The following is a 24,253-nucleotide window of genomic DNA, read 5'->3' as shown; positions in this document are numbered from 1 at the left end:
ATCACACTTATGCATTTATGCTTCCATAACTTCACACTGTCATATACCCAAAAAATGTCATTCATCCCTCTTTAAAATGTTCACTCCCCCCGCCAGCTCCATGTGCTTACACATTCGTCCATCCTTGTGACCATTCATTCAGGCATCCTCCCTCACTTCTATTCATTCATCATCCCTCAAAATTAATTAATCGCACCCCTGACATTGACACTCCCCTTCTGATCACCCCTCTCCTCAAACCTACCTCCAAATTCATCATCATGGCAGATTTCTACCTCAGCTTCAATGACTCTACTGATCACACAAATATAACAAGCCTTAAGTGAAATGAACTTCACCCAATGGATCTCTTCACCCACCCACAGCAAAGGTCGCCTCCTAGACTGGGGTCTCTCAATTAATGCCAACATCGATATCAGAGCCATCAACAACGTCTCATGGACTGACCACTCCCTCCTAGAGTTTGGCCTTTCCCTCAAAAAGCCTCCCGTAATGCAGCTCCTTACTCTCAGCCCGACATTGGTCTGGAACACCCGCAAACTAACCCTAAAATTACTTGACCCTATGCTTTAGTCACTTCTTAACTAACAACTCTTGCCCAGGAACAGGAGCACACAAGACCTAGCCAACGTCTATCATAATTGCCTTCTCCTTATCATGAACCAGCATGCCCTGATGAAATCTAAAATCCTAACGCCTCCCAATCAAACCAATGCGTGTTTCACAGAAGACCTCATAATCCTACGCAAAATCAAAAGAGTACTCAAGCACCCTGGTGTAGACAACCCTCCACATTTAAAAGCGGAACGCTCAACACTACCGCCAAACTTTGTAAGAAAGCTATAATCTCACACAAAGCCAATTCTTACAACACTAGAATCTCTGAAGCTGCTTCCAACACTAAAGAGCTCTTCTCTATCCTGAAAAAGCTGCAGAACACTACCCATGCAATTTCCTCGACTCTTTCAGACAAAGCATGGTGTACCACCACACAAGGCGCTCTTACCAACAAAATTGAGTCATTAGTGATCAAAATTGCAACCAAAGAAACCACACTAGCCACTAAAGCCACTCCACCTCAGAATGTAGAGATTCCCCCTATGGCACCATCGCTTTTGTATTCTCTCAAGTTACACAAGAGGCAGTCCTGGCTACTATTTCATACATGAAGCCCTAAACCTCCCAGGGTGGCTCCTGTCCTGCACATATAGTCACACTCTGCACCCCCACACTCACGCCTATTATCACAGACTTTGTCAATGCTTCCTTCGTGACCAACGTTGGCCTCATTGCCTACTCCCAAATACAATGCTTCCTAGAACAGAACCACCTTTTGGGAACTAGACAATCTGGCTTCCGCCCGAAACAAAGCACCAAAACAGCCCTGCTTGATCTAAAAATTCAAATGGACAGCATCTGAGACCCAAGCAACATAGCTATTCTCCTACTACTTGATCTCTCTGCGGCCTTTGATTGGGTCAACCATGACACCTTATTTTATCACCTCAACCTGCACTTCCACTTCTCTCCTGGGGCTACTTACTGGATCAAATAGTTCCTCAGCGACCACACCACCAGAGACTTCATTGGTGATGCAGTGGCCAACCCTATTGCAGTACCCCTCAAAGTACACCAAGGGTCTTGCCTGTCCCCCACACTCTACAACACATATACCAAACCTCTATTTGGCCACTCTAGGCATAATTTACACCAACTTTGCAGATGATATGCAAATTATCATCCCCATCACAGGGGACTACACCCCAGACACATCCTTCATCAACAGAGTCTACAGTACTATTCAAAGCTGGGTGGCCACCCACAACCTCTGTCTTAATGGCGATAAAACAGAGCTTCTCATTGTGGGATCCCCCTAACGGCTAAGAAATCTCAACCCATCCTTCTCCTCCATCAGCATTGATGGCTTGGTCATTCCGGTACTCAAACATGTCAAAATCGTGGGTGTCGATCTAGATGCAGAGCTGACCATATCCAGCCTCATACACTGCCCATACTTCCAGACTCATCTCCTTGAGCAGGCAATTCCTCTCCGCCAACAACTTGGTCACACTGGCGAGAGCACTAATCATTAGCAGATTAGACTACTGCAGCGTCTTGCTCATGGGTACCACAGCCTCGAATCTTGCCAACTCCAGCTCCTACAGAATAAAGCCCTACGAGCAGCATGTGGCTTACATTGGTGAGATGACATTTCGTCATCCAGACGCGAAGCCTGCTGCATCTATAAAGAAGTCCTCCTCTACCACAATAACAGTATTGCCCAAAACTGACCAGTTTGTTCCTTAAGATCCGGCACCAGCATCTCACTTGCTGCACTGTGTTTCATAAACAAGAGAGCTGGAGGGGTTAGCTTCTATGTCGTGGATCCCACTCTCTGGATATCCCTGCCAAGTCACATCAGAATCTAACCCTCCTATGCATCCTTATAAAACAAGTAAAATCCTGGCTCTTTGACAAATATGAGTAATATGTAATTATATCTAATGAATGTGTACACACTATACATGCTTTCCCCTCTATGTAACAAACGCTGTGATTCCCCTCTCTGATATTTCTCGCATCAGCATATCCCCCATCTCTCTAAGTGTGTGTCTTTGTGTACAATCTCAGAACATATCTTCATCTACAATAGCCAAAGCCAAAATGTTTGTTTTTGGTATTTGATGTTGCTCCAAGTAGCAAAGAAACACTTGAAAGGCAGCATTCCTTGTAACAGGAGCATCACCATGAGATGATCTGCATAAAAGAGAACGGTACCAAGAAGATCAACACTGTAAACAGAATTCACATGAGAACTCTTAGGCTAGAGAGGGTCGTGGACAGGGAGTGGAACTTATCCTAAACAGATTTAATGTGTTGAGGCTATGCCACTGCACACCTGCACTCCGACAAATCCACATGGATTACCTTGCCATTGTGGAGTTTGGACCTGATGCATCTTCATCTTCGCTCTACTGTGATAAAGAACTTGAGGCCTCTGTTGCCCCAAGCTTTTTGCTCATGGGATTTGACTTTATAGATCTAAGTGATTGTGGAACCACAGATGTCAATCGGTCGTCAGTAAAGAGCCCTCTGCAAGAGAATCCCAGGACCAGAAGTTTTGTTACATGCACCACCAGAGATATTCACACAGAAAGGAAACCTCAAAATCCAGTCTAAAACCACCTTTGACTCCTCGGCCAGTGACGGTCTGCTGCAGAATCACTTAAGGATAAACCTCACACGAAAAATGAAACATCAAGGAGGCACAACTGAGGACTAATATTTGTGCCTTTAAAAATCAAAAACCATCAAAACTGCCAGTGGATGAATCTTGGGCATGGCTGATGAGGGCCCAATTAAATGAGGACAATTATTAGTTGATACCCCAAGGGAAAGGGAAGAGATCCTTTCATTGGCTTCATGGAACACAGGGGTCTTCTCACCTCTTCTCTAAAGGGGACCTACAATGGGGTGACCTGGATTTTGTATGCCTGCAAGAATGCCAAGTTCCTGGCGGGTTTACTACACTCTTAAATCCAGCTATGATGGGTGAGGCAGGCCACCCTCAAGCTGGCCTATTGACCCTAATTAGGAGCGGGAAAGAGATTTGAAGTGAGGTCCCACATCACAAGGGCTCCTTTCATTCAGCAAACTACTTTGCAGAATAGGGGAGGATGCCTGAACTCCAAAGAAGAGAGGTCTACAAACCTGGTAATTATAGGCATCTATTGGAACCCACTAAGAACTGGTGCAAAAGAAATGCTTGATGAAGTCCGCCAGGCAGTTGACAAGGCCTTCAGCCAGGAAGACCCTTCAATAGTTCTTCATCGAGATCTGAACTTGTCTTGTATTGACAGGAATGGGAAAGTGATTCAGGGAGACCAAATCCAAGCAGTGTGCACACTCAAAGAGGAATCTGCTGGCTGGCCTTAATGGAAAGCAGAGACCTCCACATTCTAAATGATCACTTTGAAACAGCCGGGCGCTGCCATCATACCTGGAAAGGGGGCTCGCAAACATCAGTCATTGATTATATTTTTGCATCATGAACCAGCTCAGGGTGTCCAAGCATCCCGTCGTGGAAGATTACACAAGCCCAACCGGTTCAGTCCAGGATAGAGATATAAACTAACCAATACCACTAACAATTTCCTTCTCTGCATACACCTCTCAAACTCCAAACCAAACACAACCACAAGTCTCTAGCGCAGCAAACCGCACAAACTTCACTACACTGCAACAACAAAACGAAAACACACATAGACTCGCACATCAGCACACGACGACTACCGGCCGCATACACCCCAGGCCCAGCCGACTGAACCACCGGGCTGAGGCTGCCAACAGCACATCACTGCAATGTTGCACTTTTCCAGCCTCCACCCACTAACCCACCCTCCCTCCTTCTTTCAGAGCCACCAGAGCACCAGAGGACCACTCCGGTGGTGATAGTGCGTGGTACAAATGACCTTTCACATTAACATTAACATCTAGGGATCAGATTGACGGCATACACACCCTATAAGTACTCCCTGCTAGTTCCAGTGATCACAACATCCTAAAAATGACGTGAGCCCCTACTGAAGCGAAACACTCACAATGAATGGCCTGCAAAGTAGAGACAGCAAACAATGGGTGCCACCTAAGAATTACTTAAGAAGACGTGGAACATACAACTGCTGCCTTCTATGCAAACTGAGGGAGACTGACTCTTCAAATTCAACAGGTGCTGTCGACTATGTGCCAAACTTGGAACCATTTCTGGTTAAAAATGGTGCAAACAGGAAAGTGCTTGGAGGGCACCTGCATATCTACAACCAGCTGGTAGACTTAAAAAATGAGAAATGAAAAAGGCAGTCCGAATGATCAAGAGAGCCAGTCTGTTGAAATGGAAACAGGATGCAAAAATGATTAGAAACAACTACAAAAAATGGCTCCTAGGATACAAAAGTACCATCATTCAGCAGGACGCAGAGAGGATGCTGAAAGCTATAAGCAATAAGAACAGAGCTGAAACTTGGGGCCTTATTAGTCAGTCGACTCAGGACTTTAAACTTATTCAAATGAATGCAGTGTCATGACTAATTAGCCATGCTAACCCCTCACACACCGCTGGCCCGTACATACTTTCAAACGCAATCTTGAAAGAAAACCCAGAAGATTGGGTCACAATGCTGGAACTGATATTGAAGGTGGTGCTGGTGGCGCAAAAGATCCTTGACTCATGGAAAGCAGCCAATGTGGTGCCAATTTTTAAGAGTGGCGATCGACAGGATTCTGACAGCTAGCAGCCTATTGCCCTACTGGACGATCTGGGAAAAGTCTATGCAGCCCTACTCTTAAAGACGCTGAACAAGTGGTCAAGTAGAGAAGGCTGTAATGACGCTGTCCAAAGTTGAATCTTTAAAGGCTTGGGACCCACTCCCCCGATCTTCATACTATCGATTCTGAAGGCTAAAACTCTTAGGGTGAAAAGCAAACTTTACCTGGCCTTCGTGGACTTCAAAAACGCTTTCAATAGCATAAATAGGCAGCACTTATGGATTAAACTTGCTGCCTGGGGGTGCCCGGAAGACCGTGTGGCACAGTTAAAGACCCTCTATACCCACATTAAGATCAGAGTGTGTCTAAATGCTAATAAGTGACTAAGTGAGGACATCCTAACCAGGAGAGGAGTCAAGCAGGTGTGCCCATTGGCTCCAGTCCTTTTCAACCTTTACATCTCAGACCTGGCTAAATCCATGGAAAAAACAGATGTTTTCCACATTCAGTTGCTGGAGTAAAAGTGCCCCACCTACTTTATGTGGAAGGCTTAGTGCTCCTAGATCAAACAGCTATACGACTGCAGAGACAACAAAAGACTGAATTAATTTGCATTGGAAAATGATCTCCAAATCAAAACTAGAAAAAAGATTCTAATGATAAAAAGGGGAAGCTCCCTGATGAAGCAACCGTTCAGATGCTTCTTGGAGACCGAGGAGATTGACATTGTGAACTCATTTAAGTACCTAGGGGTTCATATCTCCAGCCGTGTTTTCGAAACCCACAGCTTGCCCTCTTTAAAGAGGAAAGAGATCGCCGTAGCTAACCAGCTTTAATTGTGAAATGCAGTTACTGTCGGTACTCTCTTGTACGTATACTGTAGAAGTAGAAAGCAAAGGTGGTCACTGTGCTGACCTATGGAGCAGAGGCCTTGCTCTGGTTTCCTAAAAAGCACTGGGCCTTCCTGGAGGAGATCTTCTGGAAACGGGTCTAGGGTTTATCAAGATTAGTCCCCATTCAGGTAATTAGACATGAAATGGGCCAAGCTCCTTAAAAGCATCAGCTGATTGGAAAAACTTGAACTTTTTAGGCAAATTAATGGACAAGAACTCGGGCCAATTTTGGCCATTGTAAGAGCAGAGCTGCTGAAGGAAGAGGGGAGTGCTTTGGCGAACTAGGGAGTAGCCTGGAGAGCCACTTTGGGATGGCTAGATCTATGTCACACCCCAGGTAAGGTCAAGAAGAGCTATGGACCCTAGACTGGACAGTGACAAACAACGAAGCTAATGAATAAAAACTCTTCTATAACCTTGCAAAAGAAACCATATGCAGGGGTAACGTTCCAGAGAACCTGAAGAAAGATTCCCAGACCTTTTCTATAGGGATCTATGTGATCCAACGGCGGGTGATTTTCGCGCGGCCAAAAAGATTGCATGTGAAATGTATGAACCACAAAAGGTTTGTACATTTCCCATGCGAACACACGTTCAAAACCCCTAAATACCCACACCCGCACCCACAACACACCCCAACACACCCCCCACCCACACCCTCAACACACCCCCACCCACACCCCCAACATAAACAAACCCTACTTACCTTTTCCTCAGGCTGTGTCCCTGCGACGCCTGTTCCCTTTCACTTCTGTGATCAGGAACCGGCGCCGCAGGGTGCTTTTCTTTTCTTTTTTTTTTTCGGGAGCTGCAGGGTTTTCCCGCAACCCCCACTCACTAAACACTAAAGTATAGTGAGCGGGTTGTTGCGGGAGACACCCCTGCAGCCCCCACAGTCTTTTTTTTATACTTACCTACAATGCTACCACCAAAGGTGCGAACCTTTGGTGTTCGAACCTTTGGTTATAGCATTTTCGGACTTTTTGTACGGTCGGACCTTTTTTCCCAGTCCAATCGTACAATTCCTTCCATAGGGCCCAATTCATGAGGATCAGACTGAAACTGTTCAAAACAATGAAAATCCTCTCAGCTAGAGCTGTAAAGGGCTCAACCTTACAGTGCTGTAGATTCTCAAAAATCACTGGTTCAGTAGAAAACCTACCGCACCTATTCACTAGATGCACGCCCTTTAACATTGATCAGGACAAGACACTTTGGGTGCTTGATGGAAGGTTGCGCAACACTATCAGCAGCGCAGTGGTGGACTTTGTTGTTGAGAGGGGACAAGCTTACTGTGACCATAACAGCAGTGACATTTTTAAGGGAATTTTTGACTTATTGGACTGTGGTGGATTGGTGGGGATATTAAACTAAACTGGAATGCTTTTTAAGGACCTCTTTTGAAAGCAGGAAGAATACTTGTTCTTTTTGCAAAGGTTTTGAATTAAACTAATATGCAAATAAATGTTTTTTAAAATGAGACGCTATATAGTGTCTGTTTGTGAGATCCACTAGCTGAAATAAGGATTTGATGTGAAGGAGGTCAGGGAAATTGAACAAATATTTGGACCACAATCAAACAATTTTGTGTTCACATGTGAAAGATGGAATTAAAATACAGATGTCTAACTTCCAAAGTTAGCAATTTAGTATCATCATCTGCATGCAACTAACATTACTCCAGCTGAAGGCCACAAGACACTCCATCACAGCAACACCAAGGACAACATCAGAGAAACCAGTTGACCAGAGCGTGTGTCATCAATTCTGGTTTGTGGCTTTAATTTCTCTAACATCACTTTCTATTGGCATCTTGGCTTAACAACATCACTTCCTGCCACCATCTTGGATCAGTGACATCACTTCTTATGTCCATCTTGGATTAGTGGCATCCCTTCCTGTGGCCATCTTAGACCGGTGACATCAGTTCCTGCAGCCATCTTAAGTTGACTCAATGCCCAGCTAAGGCTGCAAGAGAGTCCTCTGGGAACACCAATCGGAAAGAAATCTGTTTTTTTTTATGGAATGTTATAGTTTTTACAAATCTTTCCGTTCATTTATCTTTGTCATATATTTTAGAGTAGTTATTTATAGCATATAGTTATAACACATCATTACAAAATTAAAATAAAAAGAAGAACATTGAGCATAAACAATATTGGTGCAATTCATTTCTCGCTTATCCTCATTATGTGGTTCCAGAATTGGATTATTCTTATAGTCAATGTTTTGTCATCACCACTTAATATCAGAGCCTAACATGATCTAGGAGTCAGTTGTTCGCTTCTTTGCCGTTGTTGTCTCCAAATATATTTTGCGTTTATCTTGCAGTTCTGTGCATTCCATAATGATATGATGCAAAGTTTCTTTTTGATCTTTTTGGAGTCAGAATCTGCAGGAGTCTAGTGTCATTGGTAGCTATTTGGTCTTGATCAGAACTTCTCTCACTGGTAACAGTTTGAGGTGCAATCTCAAGAAGGTATCTTTCACAACCCGATCTGGAAATTTTATTACATATTGCAGTAGTTGGTTGATTGCTCTAACCTCAAATTCAGAGTTAAGGGCAAGCTGATATTGGGGTGTTCTCTGCAAAGTGTGAATCTAATCGATAGTTGTATTCTTAGTTTTGCCTTTTGTGGGCGAGAAATCAGCATGTCTAGTATTATGTCTTCTTGAATTAAGATACTTCTACATACTTCTTTCCACATCGTTAGTACCTTTTCTTTGGAGCTGTTTATATTTCTGTTCAGTATTTCTATAGCTGGGATGGCGTCTCCTATTAGCGTCTTTCCATACAGCGATAGCTTTTTCCAGGTCGTTTTGGACTGTATTGGTTGTAACGCTAGTTCGAAGCGTATCCGTGCTATGATGGGGGTAAAGACAATATTTTCCTCCACGCTATAAATACAAATGAGTCCAGAGCTCAAAAGGAGCGTTTAGAACACTTTCTGCACCATATATCATAATTGATATTATTTTTTGTTTGTAGAACGTTGTGATTGGCCTCTTCGAATACGCTCCATATTTATGAAACAAAATATTTCACTACCGTGCCAGCGATAAAGCTTTTTCTTTTAATTTCGATCTCCATGGTATTTCTGTTTCTGATTGGTTAATCAGGACTCCTAGGTATTTTATTGTAGACACGGTTTCAAGCTTTGTTCTTTCGAGGAATATGGTTAGATGTTTTTTGTTATTGTTTGGATGTTTGGTTAGAGTCATTACTTGCAACTTTTTTTATGTTGATCTTAAGTTGGTTAGTTTTTACATATCTTACGAGCTCGTGCATTCTATTTTGGATGCCAATTTGGGTTTGGTCAAGGATGACCAAATTGTCGGCGTACATGAAGTATGGTACTTGAGTGTTGTTCAGTGTTGGGGGGTATGTAGAGATATTCATTTGACTATCCATAAAGCCAGACATGAAGAGGTTAAACAGGGTTGCTGCTAGGGGGCAACGCTGTTTTGCTCCATTCCATGTCATGATTTCTGCGGATAAGTGGCCTTTTTGTGATAGTCTTATTCTGATAGACGTGTTTGACTATAAGGCAATGATGGGTTCTAAAATGTCTATTGGGCATTTCCAGGTCTTCGATTTTTTCCATAGCATTGTTCTGTTTACCGCGTCGAATGCCAGCTGAAGGTCTATGAATGCAGCATGGGTTGTTGTCCTATCTATTGTAGCTTCTAGTTTCAGCGGATTCAGTAGGAGAAGATTGATGTTGGATCCTACATTCATTTTGAAACCTGTTTGTCGTGGGTTGCATCTGCCCGCATTCCTAGCCCAAGCTGCTAGTTTGTTTAGTAGGAAAGTTGCAAATATTTTCCCTAATGGGTCTAGGAGTGCGATCGGGTGGTAGTTCTCTGCGTTTTTCCCTATCCCTGTGTTTAAAGAAGGAGATCAGAATAGCAGTTTTCCTTGTACTAGGTATGATATTGTTTTTGTTTATGATCGAAAATACTTCCATACATAATTCAGCCCAGGCCTCTGGATTTTGTTTTAGCTTTTCATTGCTCACGCCGTCGGGTCCAGGAGCTCGAGATGGATTTCATTGTTGTCATGATTCCTGCCCCTCATGTCCCCAGCCCTTCAAGATGTCAGGCTGGAGCCAGGCCACAATCACCTACATGGCCCTCAAGGGCCTCTCCATCCCTCCAAAGACCCCCTTGGAGACAGACTTGGGGATTGGACTTGTAGTGCATTGATGGGGACAAGATGGATGCCCTCACATATTTCGGTTACCAGAATTGCATGTGTAGTTTAGTCTTTTGGGTGTGGTTCAGCCCAGAGACACCTGGGATACCCAGAGACTATTTAAGCCACGCCCAGGCTATGAAACATGCTTTGTGATTTCTGCCCATGCAGCGTGACACTCACCGTGTTCGGATCGGTCTCCAGTAGGCCTTCATTTTTCTTCTGCGCTCAGCTCCTGCAAGAGCACCGTTAGGAACAGCCTTACCTTGCGATGCTTCTGCCCATCATTCATCGCTCCTTCTGTTCTGCGGGCATCTTCGGCAGTGTCATTCCCATCCCGATACACCGCTTCCTAAGGAAAAGGAAAAAGAACAGAAAAAAGGCATTAGTAAGCATTCAGAAAATCTTTGCTTATTTTTAAAGACTGTACGAGCTTCAAACACTTACCTGAATCCCAGCCGCTTTGGGGGAACTCTGTCTCCGGAACTTCTCATCCATCTGCAAAAGGGAAAAGACACTCCAGGCTAGTGTGGAAACATCTAGAGGCGCTGCATACCGCGCTTACTCACTGTATTTCTTCTTCATAACCGGCATCCACGCTGAAAATTTCGTGGCACCTAAAAGACCCATAAAAAGAACTCAGCTCAATACAAATCCAAAAGGGTTGCATCGTGCATCGCGCCCTCACTCACCTTCAGCGCTACTCATCTCAGCAGCACGTTGCCATCCCCGGACGCCGGCCATCATCTAAGGAAGGAAAGGAACGAAGTTAGAGAACTGTTCAAAAGACTCATTATACTTACCTGTCGGACTATTGACAGTGAAGTAACTAGGCAGCAACGAGCCTGCATCAATCAACGCGCCCCTGCGCTGAAAGCAGGACGGAGAGCACCCTTTCCAAGAAAACAAGGTGAGCTGTGGATAAAAGGGAAGGGTTGGACCCCGGGGAAGAAGGGGTTCAAGCACACAGAGACAATAGGGAGTTAAACTCTACCAATCTTGTGTTTCAGGCCCAGTCTCCAGTCGAGTAGACTCCAGGGAAGGGCTTGAGGTTGTAAGAGGTCATAACAGGCTGAGTGACGTCCCCGTGGATACCAGGTGAGTGTTACAATTGTTTAATGTGTTTTACTAGGTCATTTAGGTCCCAGGTAATATCCCATTTGTTTCCCTTGTTAGATCTCAAGGGTGCTTCGGAGTGGTCGTCTCAATGTTTGTATAAAGGTGAGTAATGATTTATCCAATCTTTTTCCAGGACATTCAAAACTTGTTTGTCCTGTTGATGTATGTTTCCATTTAGCAGTGTCCATAGAGATCTAGTATTTTGATTTCGCAGAGCATTTAGCATCTGTTCGACAACATTTTACATCATTTCTGCTTTTAACATTATCAATCGTTTTTTATACTTTTGTATGATAGATTTTACAATATTCTTGGTATGGTCAGTTTGAGATTTCTTTGCTTACTTTATTTCAATCCGTAAGTTTTTTTAATTTCTGCTATTTGTATTTTGTATGTATGGGTGTGAAATTTTAATTGTTTGTCGTTGTTCATTATTGATGTCATGAAAGGTTTTAAAAGTCATTAACTTGGTCACTTTGCACGGCCCGTTGGAAGGTTTTAGTTAATACATCAACTTGAGATTTGGAAATTCTTAAGCAGTTCATTCCTGTGTTTATTTCTAGGGTGGGCAATTGTATCTTAGTTACTTCTGGGGTATTGACTGTCCATACTTTTGCTATTTTGGTATGATTGCTTTCATCTGATCTTTTATTTGTACATTTTATATTGTTCTCTGCTATGCCATCCGAGAAGTAATCAAGTACAGAAGTTGCTGTGCCTCGATTCCAGGTTGGCTTAGCGGGTTGATCTTCTGGATATTTCCCGTTTATCATATTCATGTTTCATTTTGCTATTTCTTTAGTCCATAGACAAGCCGCCGGAATTAGTTTTGATTGGTTGATTTTTATTCCATCTTTGGTGAAGATATGAATGTTCAGATCTCTGCATACTAATATATTTGTGTGGTTATTTTGCCGACAGATGTCATCGATGGCAATAAAAACAGTATCAATGAATATGTCAGAGTTTATGGCTACATGATTCCAGTAAAGATTTATGATCAGTAGCGTATTAAGATTAGTTTATCTACAGTCTTTATTCTTACATGTGTAATCTAGTGTTTTCTATTCCACTGTGGTAAAAAGAATCCAAGGGTAAGGTATGAGGTTTGTTTCACTTCTATTAAACCGTCTAATTTAACTAGTGTCAGCAGTCCTGCTGCGGGCCGTCCTCTTGTCTGTTTTATTGCCAGATTCATACAATTAAGACCCCATCGCAAATGGGTTGTTCATACAGCCAGGTTTCTTGAAGACAGATTATTAGAAATTTCATGAGATCATTGTTGTCATCTCTCATTAAGTTGCCTGCGCCTCTCATATTCCAAGAGCAAACCAATATTTTCTTTCCTTGGGTTTATTTTAATTGTCAATGATTAGATAGTTCACATGCTGAATCCTGTGAGGTCCAGGAATCATATTGTCTCCTCAATGCAGCTTTTTTCATCATAGTTGGATCGGTGATCAAAGAATCTACCATTGAACCAACTCACCGTTGGTTGTTCTTTTTGTTTTTTTTTTGTAATTATTAGATCTCTTAGTTTTTTTTTCATCCTGTATACATTGGAAGCCCATTTTGTTTAGTTGATCTACTTGGTTCCTCAATAGAGTAAGCAATTCTGTGTTTTCAAACTGTACGCATGCTTGGTCGGTTCTTCCTTCATGTGAGACTGCCACGAATTTTATATCTCTAGATTTAATGTATTTTTAGCTGAGTAATTTCTTGCAAAAGACGGAGAATGTTTGTTCAGTTCAGGATTAGTCCATCTTCTTTATGTATCATCCGTTCTAGGTTTTGCATTATACAAGTTGAGTTCCGCCTAGGGGTCACAAAAATCAGTAGTTTAGGTATTGATTAATTCAACATTTGTGGCAACATTATTTGACAAATGTCATCAATTGTCAGGTCTTGAGATTGATCTGCAAAGGAAATTCCCGATATGGAACTGTAATCTAACATTATTACTTCAGATCTATCCTCTGTAATAGGTTCTTCTGAATGTTCAGTTGTTTCATTGTTTATTGTATACCCTTCCACATATTAATCTACTAAAATTAACAATTTGTCCTCTTCGTTCGTGGTAGAGTTGCTTATGGATTGGTTTGATTCATCTATGTACATGGAATCTTTTGTGTTTTTAATTCATCTGTCATCAGCGGATCTAGATAGTGCTCTGGTTGGATTCCAAGCACTAGATCTTTCAGTTTTGCTGGTTGTTTCTCGAGGACCACAGTGCCTGTCTTTAGTGGCATTGAGAGATTCCTTAAAAACACTCTTGATCCTCTATTTAGTTTAGTTTAGTTTAGTTTATTCATTTATATGATGCGCACCGGACCCGGGGGTATCAGGGCACACGCAGTACAGACAATGTGAAGCTTAATTAACAAGTTACATTGTTATACAAAGAAAATATAATACAAAGTAGTGCATAGAAAAAGCAAAACTGGGTACATAGGTAGGCTCTACAAAGGTATGCTTGTATTCCTTTTTCTCTTTTTTCTTAAGGGATTTTCTTTTTATTGGTGTGTATCATTTTTATGGAGGTGGATTTCTCTAGATTTTTTTGTCGTTCAAATATCGAAAGATATCTGGTCCAATGACTTGTATTTTTTTATTTGATTGGCTTATATGTGGAGTCTGTGTGATCACATTCTCGTTATTTACATCGTTAGATCTTTATTCATCCATTTGTTTGGATTTTAGAGTATTTGCATTCTCTTTGTTTTTATTTAGATGGTCTTTTTTTCAGGACATTTATCCTCCATTGGCATGATATCTCTTTCTTGATTTTTCTGGAGTTTAGGAGGGTTTTGATGTTGTTCAGGGTCATTTTTGTTGTTTAATCTTGAATTTTTGTCTGCTAATATTTCCTGGATTACTTTCGTCATTTGGGTCTTATCAGCCCTATCACTCCTCGCAATGTCAAATAATCTTAATGGCCATTGGCTGGATGGCTCTGCTTCTGTGTTCAATCTTGTTTCAGTGTTTGTGGTGAATGATTCTAGATGTAGTTGTTTTGTATGTATCATTGCTAGAAGTGTAGCTTGGTCTGTCATCGTTTCACCTATCGTTTCATATAGTTGAAGAAATTGATTCAGCTCATGAGTTTTCACAGCCATCATCAGGTTTTGTAGTTCCATCATAGAGGTCGGGATAGATTCATTTGGGGGGTCGTTGTTGTTAGTACAATAGCATTTCCCTTGTATTTTGTTTTGTTGTTTTTTTTTTTTTGGTACGTTATCATTTCCTTGGAATGGGTTTCCATTCCATTCCTTTTTCATGTGTCTCATTTTGTGAGTTATTAACTCATTGGTGATTAATCTTTCAGGTCTTTGTTAGTTGGTGTAGCGGAGTTGAAGTGGTCCTTGTATTTTGTGCAGTTGTTTTCCCCATTTGGATTGTACGAAAGAGTTCCTTTCGTTTTTCATGGTTTTCCATTAGGTCTTCAATTTGTGTAAAGTCTAAGGACAATCGCTCTATGCGTTTGTATTGCACAGAAGGCAAAATCATTGGGGTTTGATTTTTCAATGTATGGTAGTTTGCTTTCCAAATTTCCTGTGGCTTGGGTTGCTTTCATTTTTTGTATTGGTTGGGGCGTCCTATTGTCAGGTTGATTTGCTGAAAATGTCGAGTTATCTTCTGGATTTATGATATTTGGATGAGGTTGCAAATCAATTTGCTGTGTTATTGACCTTTGGGTATCTTTTTTGAATTTCGTATGTGTGGTGAGGGTTCGCTACCATTGTCTAAACTCAATGGGTGAAGATTGTCAATGGTCTTAGGCTTCTTTTTGTTGGAATGAACTAAGTTTGATTACCATGGTCGTGGTTCAGTGAGCTCTATAGTACTTTTTCTTTTCGTATGGGTGAACACTTCTTCATCGACATCGAGATTCTTCGATGCTAAGATGTCATCTGTTGTTGTCAAGAGGCTCGGACCTATAAGTTGTTTTGTCACTGAATATATATTGTCTTTCGAGTTCGTTTTGAGGTCTTCAACAGTTATTTCTTTGTCGTGTTCTATTGTGGTTTTTCCTTTGATATCAGTGGTTATTACTTCATCATCCTTGGCGTTCTTAGATGTTAGGATGTGATCTGGTATTGTTGAGATCTGCGGCCCTTTTAGTTGACTTTCTGTTAAGTCTATATCTTAAATCCAATTAGTTTTGAAGTCTTCAGCCGTTATCTCATTTTTATAATGTTCTTTATCTTGATCTTTATTGATTTGAGTCGATGAGGATAGCAGCGAATTTGCCTGATGATTTCTTTTCCTCTGGTTTCCCTGTTTTCCATTCAATGCAGATAGAATGACAGCTTATTCTAGGAATGAGTAGTCGGTAGGGGCTGTTTCGCGCATTGTCTCGTGCGTGGACCTAGTTGAGAGGCCATTCCTTTTCTTCGGTGGATGGAGGGTTCGATTTCAGTCCGTTTCGATCATTTGACTCTACAGCAGAGTGGGGCTTGGTTGCTAACAGGAGCCATCAAGATTAGTTTGTTTAATACAGCGGGGTGGTGCCAATATTGGACTTGTGTGCTGGTGCCTATCGCAAATGAATTATCATATGCACAGATTGCACATATAGCTTTATTTCTCCTTGTGGGTCGGCAAGCTATCGCGTGAATAGGGAACAAATGCGTTATTGCCTGCAGTCTCCATAATCTGTGGTTCCTCAGGTCTTTTGTATGGTTGGTTAGTCACTGGGGTTCTGCTATATTTGGCTGATCATAAAGTGCTGTTGTAGTTTTTTCCAGGATCAGATTATTGAGGGTGGATAATTAGCAACGTCTGAGAAGCTTGCTTTTACGAAAATATGGGGTACAGTAAAAAGTGTTAATCAATTTGTGACTCGAGAATAAAGTCTAAAAATGGTAGTTAGCGGATATAATTGCAATGACGTAGTAGGCGCACAGTTCTGTTTTAAGGAAACAATTGCTTACCTTTCTCTTTCTGCGGGTTTAGATGGTCTTGGAGCAGAGGCTTCGGGTATGATGCTGAACCCTCTCGCCGAACACTCTGGCAAACACTCCGCCACGCTCCGATGCGGCGGGTGTTTTTGAGGCAGATTCCTCCTTGCTGGTTGAGTGACAGGGAAAACAGACTCCTTGGCAGCTCCTTAGGCAGTGAGAAAAACAGACTCTCACTCGATTATAATGCTATGTGCAGGCAATACTGCTCCGTGGCCAAAAACAGCAAAAAACATCAATCAGCACTGCGCATCCAAACACTCTACCAAATACTCTGCCACGCTTCGCTGTGGTGGGTGTTTTTGATGCAGACTCCTCCTTGTTGGTCGAGTGACAGGGAAAACTGACTCCTTGGCAGCTCCTCCTTGCGTGACTGGGTCAAGTGGACACAGGTGGTTAGGTTGACGCACTGACGCTTGGAGTGATGCTGTCGGCAATAAGGATTTTTTATGGTGCCGCTGAGGCTGGGGACTTTGCTGTCCTAGATGGGATTATAGAGCCAATTTGTATTCCAGCCAAGAAGACACACAGGGATCTGCTGTTACTGCATCCAAAATCAAAATAGGAAAAATAAACCCACCGGCACCTAAATATACCTGGCACTTTGAAAAAGAAATCAGCCCATCCCATCAGCACCACAGACAACATCAGAGACCCACCACTGATGGACTGGGCAATGAGGTGGCAAGACTGTGTCATCACTTCTGGTTTGTGGCTTTACTTGCTGTTTATAACATCTCTTGCTGTGGCCATCTTGGTTCAGTAACATCACGTCTTGAGGCCATATTGGATTGGTGATATGACTTCCTGTGGACATCTTGGATCAGTGACATCACTTCCTACGGCCAACTTCAGCTGGCCCAATCTACAGCTCAAGGCCACAAGAGACTACACTGGGAACAGGAATGAGGAAGAAATGACCTCATCACAGCAACATCAGGGACAGAATTAGAGAGACTAATCACTGATAGTCTAGGCGACCAGGGTGTGACGAGAGCATCTGTCATCACTTCTGAGCTCCCTAGGGGTGACCAGCCTGGTACTTCTTAGTTAAGGGTGGAACAGTGAAGGGTGAACACCAGCTGTTAACCAGCTTCTTTGCCTCTTCACCTCAGAGCCTTTGCTTTTGCCTTCCTCCCTGCTGCACCTGTGAGTACCCCTAGCTTGGTAATTACTGTGCTGTCTCTACTCTGTGGTACTCACCTATTATGAATTCAATCCTTCCTCCATTCTATCCCTCACATCTCAAAACCCCCACTACTCCATCTCACTTGCACCTCCTCCTTCCTACAAACAAAGCCAATGATCAAACCATACTCCCCCTAATATCAATCACCTCGTCTCTCTTCCCCTGAAACTCAATTTATCCAGTCTTCCTTACTGCATCAACTGAACATTGCATTGTTAAATGCTTAGTCTGTATGCAACAAAAGGTCCTTTATCACTGACTACGTTCACGCCAGCTCTCCTCCCCTAGACCTCCTTGCTGTCACTGAAATCTTGATTCCTTCAACTGACACTGTCACTCTGGCCACCATACCCAAATCCAAACTATCTTTCATTCACTCTCCTTGCCTGACGGGCAGATGTGGAGGTGTCACACACCTACGCTCTTCCCACCTCAACGCCTCACAAAACTCCAATGCCACGTCATCTTCTACCTCTTTTGAATTCACCATCCCTACTTTTTGCTCCGTCTCAGTCAGTTCACATCATCTCCATCTATCACGCTCTTGGTCGCATTAAACCATTGTTTGATGAACTTCAGCAACTCAGTGATTCTCTTTTGAATAAACAGTACTCAATTCTCTTAGGTGACGTTAACCTTCCTTCTCAATTCACTTCTCAGAAATCTGTAATTCAGTTTCTTTTAGTCATCATGCTCTCCACTCTATCCATAACCAACCTATCCACACCAGGGCTCATTCTTTGGATCTATTATTCATCTCCACCTCTCTCTCAGCCACTAATACCACTGTCACACTATCCCCATCTGATCATTACATTGTTTTCACCAACATGTATTTTCCGCCCTCTGAACTCCCCTCACCAGTTGCAGGGCACCGTAAACTCACTAAACCTTTAACTATCAACTCTGCTCAGCTAATGACTGAATACTTTGCTGCAAATATGCCTAACATTAGAGACTCTTTCCTGACCTCCCTCACACTCCCTCCTCCTAAACTTAAACTCCACCTACTAGTGTCATGCTCTGCCTATATTTCCCACTTTAGTTACAGTAATACTGAAGAAGTAATATTTCTACTGTTAAAGGTTAACCCTCCTTCCTTGTGCCCCATCAGACCTTTTTGATCCTCAGCTAGTCAAGCCTATTGTCCCTTTAGTGGCCTCTCACCTCTCTGAACTCTTCAACATGACCTTTGAGTTGGCTTGCATCCCTCTTCAAAACGGCTACGGCCATCCCTCTCCTCAAAAGCAATGGCCTGGCCCGTACCTACTCATTATCCTTTGACCAAAGTCATTAATCGCAGTACCCACAATGCCTTAAAAATCCCCCCCTAAGAGATATCCTTTCCTCCTGATTCCTTCCAATAAGGCTTGTCATGTTGGTCCCTCTTTGACAGTGATCCGAAGCTCCATTAGCTCGTGATCACTTGAACCACCAGCATTGTAATTCCACTTTAGTATTATGCCAACTTAACTAGTGCTAAAGCTGCCTACTGGGCCTTTCTTCATTCCAGTACTAGCAGTTGTACCCGTGCTTCACACAGTAATTACTACTAAAGAAAATGAAGGTATGTTTGTATTTTATTATTTTTACATTGTCCACAACATGGAACCTACCCACATACCAGATTTCAGGTTTGTAGCATGTTGGGAAGTATGCTGAGGATTTCGTACAGACACACACACATATCCACAAATTCCACCGCCAAATAAATTAGGGAACGATACATTTACATTTGATAATTTTTACATTGTCTCAATCATGGAACCTTCCAGCATGCTCTATAATATATATAGAGACTAGCAGTTGTACACGTGCATCACACAGTAAATCCCTCAAAATAAATAGTCAAAGGTTATTCATATTTTGTACATTTTTACATTGTCCATACCATGGAACCTGCCCACATGCCAAATGTTAGGTTTGTAGCATGTTGGGAAGTATGCTGAACATTTCGAACAGACACACACATATCCAAGCATTGCAGGCAGATTAGAAATAACAGAACATCTTGATAAAAAGAAATTAAACCAATGTGCTTTTCATACTTTTTACATTGTCTGCACCATGGAACATAACCACATGCCCCATTTCAGGTTTGTAGCATGTTGGGAAGTATGATGAACATTTCAAACAGACACACACATATCCACATATCCCCCCCCCCAAATAAATTAGACAAACATAAATATTTACATGTTTTACATCGTCTACACCATGGAAGCTACCCACATGCCAGATTTTAATTTTGTGGCATTTTGGAAAGTATGCTGAACATTTCGAAGAGACACACACATATCCAAGCATTGCAGCAGATACAAAAAAGAGCTTCTTGATAAAAAGAAATTAGACCAATGTGTATTTTATACTTTTTACATTGCATGTTGGGAAATATGATGAACATTTCAAACAGCAAACACACATATTCAGGCATTGCAGACCGCTAAAAAAACGAAATTAGAAAAATGAATATTGTATACATTGTACATTGTCTACACCATAGAACTTGCCCACATGCCAAATTTCAGGTTTATAGCATGTTGGGAAGTATGCTGTACATTTAGAAAGGTCACTCACATATATCCACAAATGTCCCTTTTATATATAGAATGACTAGCAGTTGTACACATGTATCACATGGTGTTTTCCACAAAATAAATAGACAAACGCATATTCATATTATGTACTTTTCACATTCTCTACAACATGGAACCTGCCCACATGCCAAATGTCAGGTGGATTGTAGCATGTTGAGAAGTATGTTGATCATTTCAAACAGACACACACACATATCCACTAATTTCCCCCCAAAAAATAGACAAAGATATATTTACATTTTATACATTTAACATTATCTGCAACATGGAACCTACGCACATGGCAAATGTCAGGTTTGTAGCATGTTGGGAAGTATGCTGAACATTTTGAACAGATGCATACGCATATCCACTTATTTCCTCCCCAGAAAATAGACAAAGGTATATTTACATTTTATACGTTTTAAATTGTCTACACTAGGGAACCTACCCACATGGCAAATTTCAGGTTTGTTGCATGTTGGGAAGTATGCTGAACATTTCAAACAGACACACACACATATCCACAAATTCTCCTCCAAATAAATTAGAAAAACTTACATTTACATTTTATAATTTGCACATTGTTTACACCATGGAACCTACCCACATGCCAAATTTCAGGTTTGTAACATGTTGGGAAGTATGCTGACCATTTCAAACAGACTCACACATAGCCAAGCACTGCAGACCGCTTAAAAATAGGTAAATTCAAAAAATGTGTATTGCATATTTTTTGGATTGTCTACACCCTGGTACCTACCCACATCACATACCAAGTTTCAGTTTTGTGGCATGTTGGGAAGTATGCTGAACATTTCAAACAAACACCCACATATCCAAGCATTGCAGACCACTAAATAAAACTGCTTAAAAAAAATTGACAAATGTATATTTTATTATTTTTACATTGTCTACACCGTGTATCCTACCCACATGCCAAATTTCAGGTTTGTAGCATGTTGGGAAGTATGCTGAACATGTCAAACAGACACACACATATCCAAGCATTGCAAGCAGATTAAAAAAGAGTTTCTTGATAAAAAGAAATTAGACCAATGTGTATTTTATACTTTTTTCATTGTCTGCCACATGCCACATTTCAGTTTTGTAGCATGTTGGGAAGTATGCTGAACATACACGTATCCAAGCGTTGCAGGCAGATTAAAATAACAGAACTTCTTGATAAAAAAAGAAATTAGACCAATGTTGCATTTTACACTTTTTAGATTGTCTGCACCATGGAACCTACCCACATGCCACATTTCAGGTTTGTAGCATGTTCGGAAGTATGATGAACATTTCAAACAGCAAACACATGTATTCAAGCATTGTAACCACTTAAAAAACTAAATTAGAAACATTCATATTATATACTTTTTACATTGTCTACATCATAGAACTTACCCACATGCCAAATTTCAGGTTTGTAGTATGTTGGGAATTATGCTGTACATTTAGAAAGTCACTCACACATATCCACACATTTCCCTTTTTTAATATAGAGAGACTAGCAGTTGTACACGTGTATCGCATGGTGTTTCCCACAAAAAAATAGACAAAGGCGTATTCATATTTTCTATTCTTCACATTGTCTACACCATGGAAGCTGCCCACATGCCAAATGTCAGGTGGTTTGTAGCATGTTGGGATGTACGTTGAACATTTCGAACAGATACACACACATATCCACTAATTTCCTCCTCCAAAAAATAGACAAAAGTATATTTACATTTTATACATTTAACATTGTCTGCACCATGGAACCTACCCACACGCCACATTTCAGGTTTGTAGAATATTGGGAAGTATGCTGAACATTTAAAACAGACACATACACACATATCCCCACATTTCCCTTTAGCATATATAGAGATTATTCTACTTTCGCATTTCAGGTGAAATGTTTTTTTCAACCCTTTCAAATCCCACCTGGTGTTTGGTAGACTTGCCCAAGGCTCCAAGCACAAGGCCTGGGCATGTACTGCCTCACTACTGACATCATCTGTTTAATTTCCCATTGCACATATTCTATTATGTTATTACATTACACGGCACCCATTCATAGACTACTGTATGTAATTATGTATGTGTTTCTTGCTGAAGCCCCAATTCCTTAATAAATACAAATGCAGGTGTTCAGGTTACACCACTTGTTATAGAGGCCCAGTGCGGGTTCATTCATCAAGAGAACATGTATGTGTATTCAGTCACCCTGATAACACACTTTGAATAAAACAGATGTTTATCTTTTGGAAAACACATTGGGCCTCATTATGACTTTGGAGGCAGCCGTGGTGCTATTAGCATCACGGCTGCCTCCAAAATCGTGTCCGGGTCTGGGTTCCCTGACTGGGGAAATACCGGGCCATTCCGACTTTGGTAGGCCTGGTATTTCCTCCTTCAGGGAACCCGGGCCTGGTCCGTCCCCATTCCCATTCGAGCCCCCATAGGGCTCAATGGGAATGGGGAGGGAGCTAACAACGGGCCCATCAATTACGGGCCCGTTGTTAGCTCCCTGGTCCCGTCGCGGGACCCGCTACGGATGTCTGGAAAAACCAGACGTCCATAGCGGGTCCCGCGAAGGGACCTCATAATAGTGCAGAGTGGGTTTAACGACGCCGGCACCATTACCGGTGCTGTTAAACCCATTCCGCACTAGTCGTAATGAGGCCCATTGTTTTTCCATGCAATGTTTAACAGAGAATGGTATATGCTCAGTGGCAACATAGGCACTCATGCTTGGAGCACTCTTCAAAGGAAAAAATCGGATGAAAGCGTGTGTCATGCGAGCATGAGGGAGGATAGCAGTTGGGATGTAGCATTCATCTGAACAGTGTTACAGCATGACTGAAGAAGCTTAAGGTTAATTGGACAGTGAGGATGGATCGTGCATGGCAGGGGACTTTCAAGGAGCAATTTATATATGATCACCGAACATGGCTCTCTTATCTCAAATCCAAATAATCGAACTGATCTATTTGTAAATTATAAAAAAAAATATCTATTTGGAACTTTTACAGAACAAAAAATGGGACGGGAATGGATATGGTGATAGGGAAATTAAAGAGAGAGATGTTTGGTCTCTGAAATTCGATAAATACTGTGAAGCCTTTTAAACACCTTTGTGAACCAGATTAAATAATGGAGAGAATGTCAGAGACTCTGAAAATGTGCAATCGTTTCTGTCATTCCTAAACCAGGGCATGATGATACAAATGCTGCATCTTTAGGCCTATTTCTGTGACTAACATTAATATGGAAGTTCCTGCTAATATTTTGGCCAATAGACTGTTAACATATCTGCCTTGTCTCAGGACGATAGCTCAGGGGCAACATGCTCGCCTTGGAAGAACGATGACAAGGAGAAACATAGGTTTGATCCGCAGGTCCGTGCTTGGAAACCTCTGGGTATTAAGTGCGTTATAAATAACCAGTCATATCACTACTGAGAGATTCTTTGTTGGTTGGATATGTCCCAGGTAGGATAGCCAGGAACAAAATTAGGGAAATACTTGTTATCCTTTAGGTTAAGCAGATCTCTGTTGTCCCCACACAAGCCTGTGTTTGGATGCTGAGAACACTTTTGACAGAGTGGAGCAGAGACATATTTTTAGAGACCTTTCTCAATATGGTCTTAGAGATTCTTTACTCAATAAGGTAAAAATACAATACACTGAACCCTCAGCTAAGGTCTTATGTCATGGACATACCTCAAACAAGTTTAATTTCACACAGTGAACAAGAAAAGAATGCCCCTTGTCTCGTCTTTCATTTTTACTTAGACTGGAGCCCCTATCCAGAATGATTTGACTTAAACCTATTATAAAAGGAATACTTACTGCTGCAGGAGAGACACAATTACAACTCTATGCAAACAATGTACTTGTAAGAATCACAGATCTGGTACACTCAATTCTTGCATTGATGAAAAAAACAGGATATACGATTAATGACAAAAAATGAATATTTTCCAATGTATTGGATTGCAAGAGCTTGTATTCAAAAATATTCTTTTTGTTGGATTCCCAAGGATTGAAATATTTAGGGATAAA

Source organism: Ambystoma mexicanum, chromosome 6p (genome assembly GCF_040938575.1).
Source record: "Ambystoma mexicanum isolate Mex_15411 chromosome 6p, UKY_AmexF1_1, whole genome shotgun sequence".
NCBI classification, from domain to species: domain Eukaryota; kingdom Metazoa; phylum Chordata; class Amphibia; order Caudata; family Ambystomatidae; genus Ambystoma; species Ambystoma mexicanum.
The sequence above is the reverse complement of the archived record's forward strand: the minus strand, read 5'-3'. Positions refer to the sequence as shown.